The sequence below is a fragment of the Phyllobates terribilis genome, unplaced genomic scaffold (assembly GCF_046119375.1).
Source record: "Phyllobates terribilis strain yellow unplaced genomic scaffold, ASM4611937v1 Scaffold_1__5_contigs__length_1240528914, whole genome shotgun sequence".
In the NCBI taxonomy this organism is placed as follows: domain Eukaryota; kingdom Metazoa; phylum Chordata; class Amphibia; order Anura; family Dendrobatidae; genus Phyllobates; species Phyllobates terribilis.
The window spans coordinates 633,328,427-633,341,579 of NW_027362761.1; positions in this window are offsets into that span (position 1 = coordinate 633,328,427).

Sequence of the window (13,153 nt, forward strand, 5' to 3'; positions counted from 1 at the left end):
ATAGGATAAAAGAACATAAATACAATTTAATAAAGCATAGGATAAAAGAACATAAAAACAATTTAATGAAGCATAGGATAAAAGAACATAAATACAATTTAATGAAGCATAGGATAAAACAACATAAATACAATTTAATGAAGCATGGGTTAAAACAACATAAATACAATTTAATAAAGCATAGGACAAAACAACATAAATACAATTTAATAAAGCATAGGATAAAACAACATAAATACAATTTAATAAAGCATAGGATAAAACAACATAAATACAATTTAATAAATCATAGGATAAAACAACATAAATACAATTTAATAAAGCATAGGATAAAACAACATAAATACAATTTAATAAAGCATAGGATAAAACAACATAAATACAATTTAATAAAGCATAGGTTAAAACAACATAAATACAATTCAATGAAGCATAGGATAAAAGAACATAAATACAATTTAATAAAGCATAGGATAAAAGAACATAAAAACAATTTAATGAAGCATAGGATAAAAGAACATAAATACAATTTAATGAAGCATAGGATAAAACAACATAAATACAATTTAATGAAGCATGGGTTAAAACAACATAAATACAATTTAATAAAGCATAGGACAAAACAACATAAATACAATTTAATAAAGCATAGGATAAAACAACATAAATACAATTTAATAAAGCATAGGATAAAACAACATAAATACAATTTAATAAATCATAGGATAAAACAACATAAATACAATTTAATAAAGCATAGGATAAAACAACATAAATACAATTTAATAAAGCATAGGATAAAACAACATAAATACAATTTAATAAAGCATAGGTTAAAACAACATAAATACAATTTAATAAAGCATAGGATAAAACAACATAAATACAATTTAATAAAGCATAGGTTAAAACAACATAAATACAATTTAATAAAGCATAGGACAAAACAACATAAATACAATTTAATAAAGCATAGGATAAAACAACATAAATACAGTTTAATAAAGCATAGGTTAAAACAACATGAATACAATTTAATAAAGCATAGGATAAAACAACATAAATACAATTTAATAAAGCATAGGAAAAAACAACATAAATACAATTTAATAAAGCATAGGTTAAAACAACATAAATACAATTTAATAAAGCATAGGATAAAACAACATAAATACAATTTAATAAAGCATAGGTTAAAACAACATAAATACAATTTAATAAAGCATAGGACAAAACAACATAAATACAATTTAATAAAGCATAGGATAAAACAACATAAATACAGTTTAATAAAGCATAGGTTAAAACAACATGAATACAATTTAATAAAGCATAGGATAAAACAACATATATACAATTTAATAAAGCATAGGATAAAACAACATAAATACAATTTAATAAAGCATAGGATAAAACAACATAAATACAATTTAATAAAGCATAGGTTAAAACAACATAAATACAATTTAAAAAGCATAGGATAAAACAACATAAATACAATTTAATGAAGCATGGGATAAAACAACATAAATACAATTTAATGAAGCATGGGTTAAAACAACATAAATACAATTTAATAAAGCATAGGATAAAACAACATAAGTCCAATTTAATAAAACATAGGATAAAACAACATAAATACAATTTAATAAAGCATACGATAAAACAACATAAATACAATTTAATAAAGCATAGGATAAAACAACATAAATGCAGTTTAATAAAGCATACGATAAAACAATATAAATACAATTTAATAAAACATAGGATAAAACAACATAAATACAATTTAATAAAGCATAGGACAAAACAACATAAATACAATTTAATAAAGCATAGGATAAAACAACATAAATACAATTTAATAAAGCATAGGATAAAACAACATAAATACAATTTAATAAAGCATAGGTTAAAACAACATAAATACAATTTAATAAAGCATAGGATAAAACAACATAAATACAATTTAATAAAGCATAGGATAAAACAACATGAATACAATTTAATAAAGCATAGGATAAAACAACATAAATACAATTTAATAAAGCATAGGATAAAACAACATAAATACAATTTAATAAAGCATAGGTTAAAACAACATAAATACAATTTAATAAAGCATAGGATAAAAGAACATAAATACAATTTAATGAAGCATAGGATAAAACAACATAAATACAATTTAATAAAGCATAGGATAAAACAACATAAATACAATTTAATAAAGCATAGGTTAAAACAACATAAATACAATTTAATGAAGCATAGGATAAAACAACATAAATACAATTTAATAAAGCATAGGATAAAAGAACATAAATACAATTTAATGAAGCATTGGATAAAAGAACATAAATACAATTTAATGAAGCATAGGATATAAGAACATAAATACAATTTAATGAAGCATGGGTTAAAACAACATAAATACAATTTAATAAAGCATAGGACAAAACAACATAAATACAATTTAATAAAGCATAGGATAAAACAACATAAATACAATTTAATAAAGCATAGGATAAAACAACATAAATACAATTTAATAAAGCATAGGATAAAACAACATAAATACAATTTAATAAAGCATAGGATAAAACAACATAAATACAATTTAATAAAGCATAGGATAAAACAACATAAATACAATTTAATAAAGCATAGGTTAAAACAACATAAATACAATTTAATAAAGTATAAGATAAAACAACATAAATACAATTTAATAAAGCATAGGTTAAAACAACATAAATACAATTTAATAAAGCATAGGATAAAACAACATAAATACAATTTAATAAAGCATAGGTTAAAACAACATAAATACAATTTAATAAAGCATAGGTTAAAACAACATAAATACAATTTAATAAAGCATAGGATAAAACAACATAAATACAATTTAATAAAGCATAGGATAAAACAACATAAATACAATTTAATAAAGCATAGGATAAAACAACATAAATACAATTTAATAAAGCATAGGTTAAAACAACATAAATACAATTTAAAAAGCATAGGATAAAACAACATAAATACAATTTAATGAAGCATAGGATAAAACAACATAAATACAATTTAATGAAGCATGGGTTAAAACAACATAAATACAATTTAATAAAGCATAGGATAAAACAACATAAATCCAATTTAATAAAACATAGGATAAAACAACATAAATACAATTTAATAAAGCATACGATAAAACAGCATAAATACAATTTAATAAAGCATAGGATAAAACAACATAAATGCAGTTTAATAAAGCATACGATAAAACAATATAAATACAATTTAATAAAACATAGGATAAAACAACATAAATACAATTTAATAAAGCATAGGATAATACAACATAAATACAATTTAATAAAGCATAGGATAAAACAACATAAATACAATTTAATAAAGCATAGGTTAAAACAACATAAATACAATTTAATGAAGCATAGGATAAAACAACATAAATACAATTTAATAAAGCATAGGTTAAAACAACATAAATACAATTTAATGAAGCATAGGATAAAACAACATAAATACAATTTAATAAAGCATAGGATAAAAGAACATAAATACAATTTAATGAAGCATTGGATAAAAGAACATAAATACAATTTAATGAAGCATAGGATATAAGAACATAAATACAATTTAATGAAGCATGGGTTAAAACAACATAAATACAATTTAATAAAGCATAGGACAAAACAACATAAATACAATTTAATAAAGCATAGGATAAAACAACATAAATACAATTTAATAAAGCATAGGATAAAACAACATAAATACAATTTAATAAAGCATAGGATAAAACAACATAAATACAATTTAATAAAGCATAGGATAAAACAACATAAATACAATTTAATAAAGCATAGGTTAAAACAACATAAATACAATTTAATAAAGTATAAGATAAAACAACATAAATACAATTTAATAAAGCATAGGTTAAAACAACATAAATACAATTTAATAAAGCATAGGATAAAACAACATAAATACAATTTAATAAAGCATAGGTTAAAACAACATAAATACAATTTAATAAAGCATAGGTTAAAACAACATAAATACAATTTAATAAAGCATAGGATAAAACAACATAAATAAAATTAAATAAAGCATAGGATAAAACAACATAAATACAATTTAATAAAGCATAGGTTAAAACAACATAAATACAATTTAATGAAGCATAGGATAAAACAACATAAATACAATTTAATAAAGCATAGGATAAAAGAACATAAATACAATTTAATGAAGCATAGGATAAAAGAACATAAATACAATTTAATGAAGAATAGGATAAAACAACATAAATACAATTTAATGAAGCATGGGTTAAAACAACATAAATACAATTTAATAAAGCATAGGACAAAACAACATAAATACAATTTAATAAAGCATAGGATAAAACAACATAAATACAATTTAATAAAGCATAGGATAAAACAACATAAATACAATTTAATAAAGCATAGGATAAAACAACATAAATACAATTTAATAAAGCATAGGATAAAACAACATAAATACAATTTAATAAAGCATAGGTTAAAACAACATAAATACAATTTAAAAAGCATAGGATAAAACAACATAAATACAATTTAATGAAGCATAGGATAAAACAACATAAATACAATTTAATGAAGCATGGGTTAAAACAACATAAATACAATTTAATAAAGCATAGGATAAAACAACATAAATCCAATTTAATAAAACATAGGATAAAGCAACATAAATACAATTTAATAAAGCATACGATAAAACAGCATAAATACAATTTAATAAAGCATAGGATAAAACAACATAAATGCAGTTTAATAAAGCATACGATAAAACAATATAAATACAATTTAATAAAACATAGGATAAAACAACATAAATACAATTTAATAAAGCATAGGATAATACAACATAAACACAATTTAATAAAGCATAGGATAAAACAACATAAATACAATTTAATAAAGCATAGGATAAAACAACATAAATACAATTTAATAAAGCATAGGTTAAAACAACATAAATACAATTTAATAAAGCATAGGATAAAACAACATAAATACAATTTAATAAAGCATAGGATAAAACAACATGAATACAATTTAATAAAGCATAGGATAAAACAACATAAATACAATTTAATAAAGCATAGGATAAAACAACATAAATACAATTTAATAAAGCATAGGTTAAAACAACATAAATACAATTTAATAAAGCATAGGATAAAAGAACATAAATACAATTTAATGAAGCATAGGATAAAACAACATAAATACAATTTAATAAAGCATAGGATAAAACAACATAAATACAATTTAATAAAGCATAGGTTAAAACAACATAAATACAATTTAATGAAGCATAGGATAAAACAACATAAATACAATTTAATAAAGCATAGGATAAAAGAACATAAATACAATTTAATGAAGCATTGGATAAAAGAACATAAATACAATTTAATGAAGCATAGGATATAAGAACATAAATACAATTTAATGAAGCATGGGTTAAAACAACATAAATACAATTTAATAAAGCATAGGACAAAACAACATAAATACAATTTAATAAAGCATAGGATAAAACAATATAAATACAATTTAATAAAGCATAGGATAAAACAACACAAATACAATTTAATAAAGCATAGGATAATACAACATAAACACAATTTAATAAAGCATAGGATAAAACAACATAAATACAATTTAATAAAGCATAGGATAAAACAACATAAATACAATTTAATAAAGTATAGGTTAAAACAACATAAATACAATTCAATAATGCATACGATAAAACAACATAAATAAAATTTAATAAAGCATAGGATAAAACAACATGAATACAATTTAATAAAGCATAGGATAAAACAACATAAATACAATTTAATAAAGCATAGGATAAAACAACATAAATACAATTTAATAAAGCATAGGTTAAAACAACATAAATACAATTTAATAAAGCATAGGTTAAAAGAACATAAATACAATTTAATGAAGCATAGGATAAAACAACATAAATACAATTTAATAAAGCATAGGATAAAACAAAATAAATACAATTTAATAAAGCATAGGTTAAAACAACATAAATACAATTCAATGAAGCATAGGATAAAAGAACATAAATACAATTTAATAAAGCATAGGATAAAAGAACATAAAAACAATTTAATGAAGCATAGGATAAAAGAACATAAATACAATTTAATGAAGCATAGGATAAAACAACATAAATACAATTTAATGAAGCATGGGTTAAAACAACATAAATACAATTTAATAAAGCATAGGACAAAACAACATAAATACAATTTAATAAAGCATAGGATAAAACAACATAAATACAATTTAATAAAGCATAGGATAAAACAACATAAATACAATTTAATAAATCATAGGATAAAACAACATAAATACAATTTAATAAAGCATAGGATAAAACAACATAAATACAATTTAATAAAGCATAGGATAAAACAACATAAATACAATTTAATAAAGCATAGGTTAAAACAACATAAATACAATTCAATGAAGCATAGGATAAAAGAACATAAATACAATTTAATAAAGCATAGGATAAAAGAACATAAAAACAATTTAATGAAGCATAGGATAAAAGAACATAAATACAATTTAATGAAGCATAGGATAAAACAACATAAATACAATTTAATGAAGCATGGGTTAAAACAACATAAATACAATTTAATAAAGCATAGGACAAAACAACATAAATACAATTTAATAAAGCATAGGATAAAACAACATAAATACAATTTAATAAAGCATAGGATAAAACAACATAAATACAATTTAATAAATCATAGGATAAAACAACATAAATACAATTTAATAAAGCATAGGATAAAACAACATAAATACAATTTAATAAAGCATAGGATAAAACAACATAAATACAATTTAATAAAGCATAGGTTAAAACAACATAAATACAATTTAATAAAGCATAGGATAAAACAACATAAATACAATTTAATAAAGCATAGGTTAAAACAACATAAATACAATTTAATAAAGCATAGGACAAAACAACATAAATACAATTTAATAAAGCATAGGATAAAACAACATAAATACAGTTTAATAAAGCATAGGTTAAAACAACATGAATACAATTTAATAAAGCATAGGATAAAACAACATAAATACAATTTAATAAAGCATAGGAAAAAACAACATAAATACAATTTAATAAAGCATAGGTTAAAACAACATAAATACAATTTAATAAAGCATAGGATAAAACAACATAAATACAATTTAATAAAGCATAGGTTAAAACAACATAAATACAATTTAATAAAGCATAGGTTAAAACAACATAAATACAATTTAATAAAGCATAGGACAAAACAACATAAATACAATTTAATAAAGCATAGGATAAAACAACATAAATACAGTTTAATAAAGCATAGGTTAAAACAACATGAATACAATTTAATAAAGCATAGGATAAAACAACATATATACAATTTAATAAAGCATAGGATAAAACAACATAAATACAATTTAAAAAGCATAGGATAAAACAACATAAATACAATTTAATGAAGCATAGGATAAAACAACATAAATACAATTTAATGAAGCATGGGTTAAAACAACATAAATACAATTTAATAAAGCATAGGATAAAACAACATAAATCCAATTTAATAAAACATAGGATAAAACAACATAAATACAATTTAATAAAGCATACGATAAAACAACATAAATACAATTTAATAAAGCATAGGATAAAACAACATAAATGCAGTTTAATAAAGCATACGATAAAACAATATAAATACAATTTAATAAAACATAGGATAAAACAACATAAATACAATTTAATAAAGCATAGGATAATACAACATAAACACAATTTAATAAAGCATAGGATAAAACAACATAAATACAATTTAATAAAGCATAGGATAAAACAACATAAATACAATTTAATAAAGCATAGGTTAAAACAACATAAATACAATTTAATAAAGCATAGGATAAAACAACATAAATACAATTTAATAAAGCATAGGTTAAAACAACATAAATACAATTTAATAAAGCATAGGTTAAAACAACATAAATACAATTTAATAAAGCATAGGATAAAACAACGTAAATACAATTTAATAAAGCATAGGATAAAACAACATAAATACAATTTAATAAAGCATAGGATAAAACAACATAAATACAATTTAATAAAGCATAGGTTAAAACAACATAAATACAATTTAAAAAGCATAGGATAAAACAACATAAATACAATTTAATGAAGCATAGGATAAAACAACATAAATACAATTTAATGAAGCATGGGTTAAAACAACATAAATACAATTTAATAAAGCATAGGATAAAACAACATAAATCCAATTTAATAAAACATAGGATAAAACAACATAAATACAATTTAATAAAGCATACGATAAAACAGCATAAATACAATTTAATAAAGCATAGGATAAAACAACATAAATGCAGTTTAATAAAGCATACGATAAAACAATATAAATACAATTTAATAAAACATAGGATAAAACAACATAAATACAATTTAATAAAGCATAGGATAATACAACATAAATACAATTTAATAAAGCATAGGATAAAACAACATAAATACAATTTAATAAAGCATAGGTTAAAACAACATAAATACAATTTAATGAAGCATAGGATAAAACAACATAAATACAATTTAATAAAGCATAGGTTAAAACAACATAAATACAATTTAATGAAGCATAGGATAAAACAACATAAATACAATTTAATAAAGCATAGGATAAAAGAACATAAATACAATTTAATGAAGCATTGGATAAAAGAACATAAATACAATTTAATGAAGCATAGGATATAAGAACATAAATACAATTTAATGAAGCATGGGTTAAAACAACATAAATACAATTTAATAAAGCATAGGATAAAACAACATAAATCCAATTTAATAAAACATAGGATAAAACAACATAAATACAATTTAATAAAGCATACGATAAAACAACATAAATACAATTTAATAAAGCATAGGATAAAACAACATAAATGCAGTTTAATAAAGCATACGATAAAACAATATAAATACAATTTAATAAAACATAGGATAAAACAACATAAATACAATTTAATAAAGCATAGGATAATACAACATAAACACAATTTAATAAAGCATAGGATAAAACAACATAAATACAATTTAATAAAGCATAGGATAAAACAACATAAATACAATTTAATAAAGCATAGGTTAAAACAACATAAATACAATTTAATAAAGCATAGGATAAAACAACATAAATACAATTTAATAAAGCATAGGTTAAAACAACATAAATACAATTTAATAAAGCATAGGTTAAAACAACATAAATACAATTTAATAAAGCATAGGATAAAACAACATAAATACAATTTAATAAAGCATAGGATAAAACAACATAAATACAATTTAATAAAGCATAGGATAAAACAACATAAATACAATTTAATAAAGCATAGGTTAAAACAACATAAATACAATTTAAAAAGCATAGGATAAAACAACATAAATACAATTTAATGAAGCATAGGATAAAACAACATAAATACAATTTAATGAAGCATGGGTTAAAACAACATAAATACAATTTAATAAAGCATAGGATAAAACAACATAAATCCAATTTAATAAAACATAGGATAAAACAACATAAATACAATTTAATAAAGCATACGATAAAACAGCATAAATACAATTTAATAAAGCATAGGATAAAACAACATAAATGCAGTTTAATAAAGCATACGATAAAACAATATAAATACAATTTAATAAAACATAGGATAAAACAACATAAATACAATTTAATAAAGCATAGGATAATACAACATAAATACAATTTAATAAAGCATAGGATAAAACAACATAAATACAATTTAATAAAGCATAGGTTAAAACAACATAAATACAATTTAATGAAGCATAGGATAAAACAACATAAATACAATTTAATAAAGCATAGGTTAAAACAACATAAATACAATTTAATGAAGCATAGGATAAAACAACATAAATACAATTTAATAAAGCATAGGATAAAAGAACATAAATACAATTTAATGAAGCATTGGATAAAAGAACATAAATACAATTTAATGAAGCATAGGATATAAGAACATAAATACAATTTAATGAAGCATGGGTTAAAACAACATAAATACAATTTAATAAAGCATAGGACAAAACAACATAAATACAATTTAATAAAGCATAGGATAAAACAACATAAATACAATTTAATAAAGCATAGGATAAAACAACATAAATACAATTTAATAAAGCATAGGATAAAACAACATAAATACAATTTAATAAAGCATAGGATAAAACAACATAAATACAATTTAATAAAGCATAGGTTAAAACAACATAAATACAATTTAATAAAGTATAAGATAAAACAACATAAATACAATTTAATAAAGCATAGGTTAAAACAACATAAATACAATTTAATAAAGCATAGGATAAAACAACATAAATACAATTTAATAAAGCATAGGATAAAACAACATGAATACAATTTAATAAAGCATAGGATAAAACAACATAAATACAATTTAATAAAGCATAGGTTAAAACAACATAAATACAATTTAATAAAGCATAGGTTAAAACAACATAAATACAATTTAATAAAGCATAGGACAAAACAACATAAATACAATTTAATAAAGCATAGGATAAAACAACATAAATACAGTTTAATAAAGCATAGGTTAAAACAACATGAATACAATTTAATAAAGCATAGGATAAAACAACATATATACAATTTAATAAAGCATAGGATAAAACAACATAAATACAATTTAATAAAGCATAGGATAAAACAACATAAATACAATTTAATAAAGCATAGGTTAAAACAACATAAATACAATTTAAAAAGCATAGGATAAAACAACATAAATACAATTTAATGAAGCATAGGATAAAACAACATAAATACAATTTAATGAAGCATGGGTTAAAACAACATAAATACAATTTAATAAAGCATAGGATAAAACAACATAAATCCAATTTAATAAAACATAGGATAAAACAACATAAATACAATTTAATAAAGCATACGATAAAACAACATAAATACAATTTAATAAAGCATAGGATAAAACAACATAAATGCAGTTTAATAAAGCATACTATAAAACAATATAAATACAATTTAATAAAACATAGGATAAAACAACATAAATACAATTTAATAAAGCATAGGATAATACAACATAAACACAATTTAATAAAGCATAGGATAAAACAACATAAATACAATTTAATAAAGCATAGGATAAAACAACATAAATACAATTTAATAAAGCATAGGTTAAAACAACATAAATACAATTTAATAAAGCATAGGATAAAACAACATAAATACAATTTAATAAAGCATAGGATAAAACAACATGAATACAATTTAATAAAGCATTGGATAAAACAACATAAATACAATTTAATAAAGCATAGGATAAAACAACATAAATACAATTTAATAAAGCATAGGTTAAAACAACATAAATACAATTTAATAAAGCATAGGATAAAAGAACATAAATACAATTTAATGAAGCATAGGATAAAACAACATAAATACAATTTAATAAAGCATAGGATAAAACAACATAAATACAATTTAATAAAGCATAGGTTAAAACAACATAAATACAATTTAATGAAGCATAGGATAAAACAACATAAATACAATTTAATAAAGCATAGGATAAAAGAACATAAATACAATTTAATGAAGCATTGGATAAAAGAACATAAATACAATTTAATGAAGCATAGGATATAAGAACATAAATACAATTTAATGAAGCATGGGTTAAAACAACATAAATACAATTTAATAAAGCATAGGACAAAACAACATAAATACAATTTAATAAAGCATAGGATAAAACAACATAAATACAATTTAATAAAGCATAGGATAAAACAACATAAATACAATTTAATAAAGCATAGGATAAAACAACATAAATACAATTTAATAAAGCATAGGATAAAACAACATAAATACAATTTAATAAAGCATAGGATAAAACAACATAAATACAATTTAATAAAGCATAGGTTAAAACAACATAAATACAATTTAATAAAGTATAAGATAAAACAACATAAATACAATTTAATAAAGCATAGGTTAAAACAACATAAATACAATTTAATAAAGCATAGGATAAAACAACATAAATACAATTTAATAAAGCATAGGTTAAAACAACATAAATACAATTTAATAAAGCATAGGTTAAAACAACATAAATACAATTTAATAAAGCATAGGATAAAACAACATAAATACAATTTAATAAAGCATAGGATAAAACAACATAAATACAATTTAATAAAGCATAGGATAAAACAACATAAATACAATTTAATAAAGCATAGGTTAAAACAACATAAATACAATTTAAAAAGCATAGGATAAAACAACATAAATACAATTTAATGAAGCATAGGATAAAACAACATAAATACAATTTAATGAAGCATGGGTTAAAACAACATAAATACAATTTAATAAAGCATAGGATAAAACAACATAAATCCAATTTAATAAAACATAGGATAAAACAACATAAATACAGTTTAATAAAGCATACGATAAAACAGCATAAATACAATTTAATAAAGCATAGGATAAAACAACATAAATGCAGTTTAATAAAGCATACGATAAAACAATATAAATACAATTTAATAAAACATAGGATAAAACAACATAAATACAATTTAATAAAGCATAGGAAAATACAACATAAATACAATTTAATAAAGCATAGGATAAAACAACATAAATACAATTTAATAAAGCATAGGTTAAAACAACATAAATACAATTTAATGAAGCATAGGATAAAACAACATAAATACAATTTAATAAAGCATAGGTTAAAACAACATAAATACAATTTAATGAAGCATAGGATAAAACAACATAAATACAATTTAATAAAGCATAGGATAAAAGAACATAAATACAATTTAATGAAGCATTGGATAAAAGAACATAAAT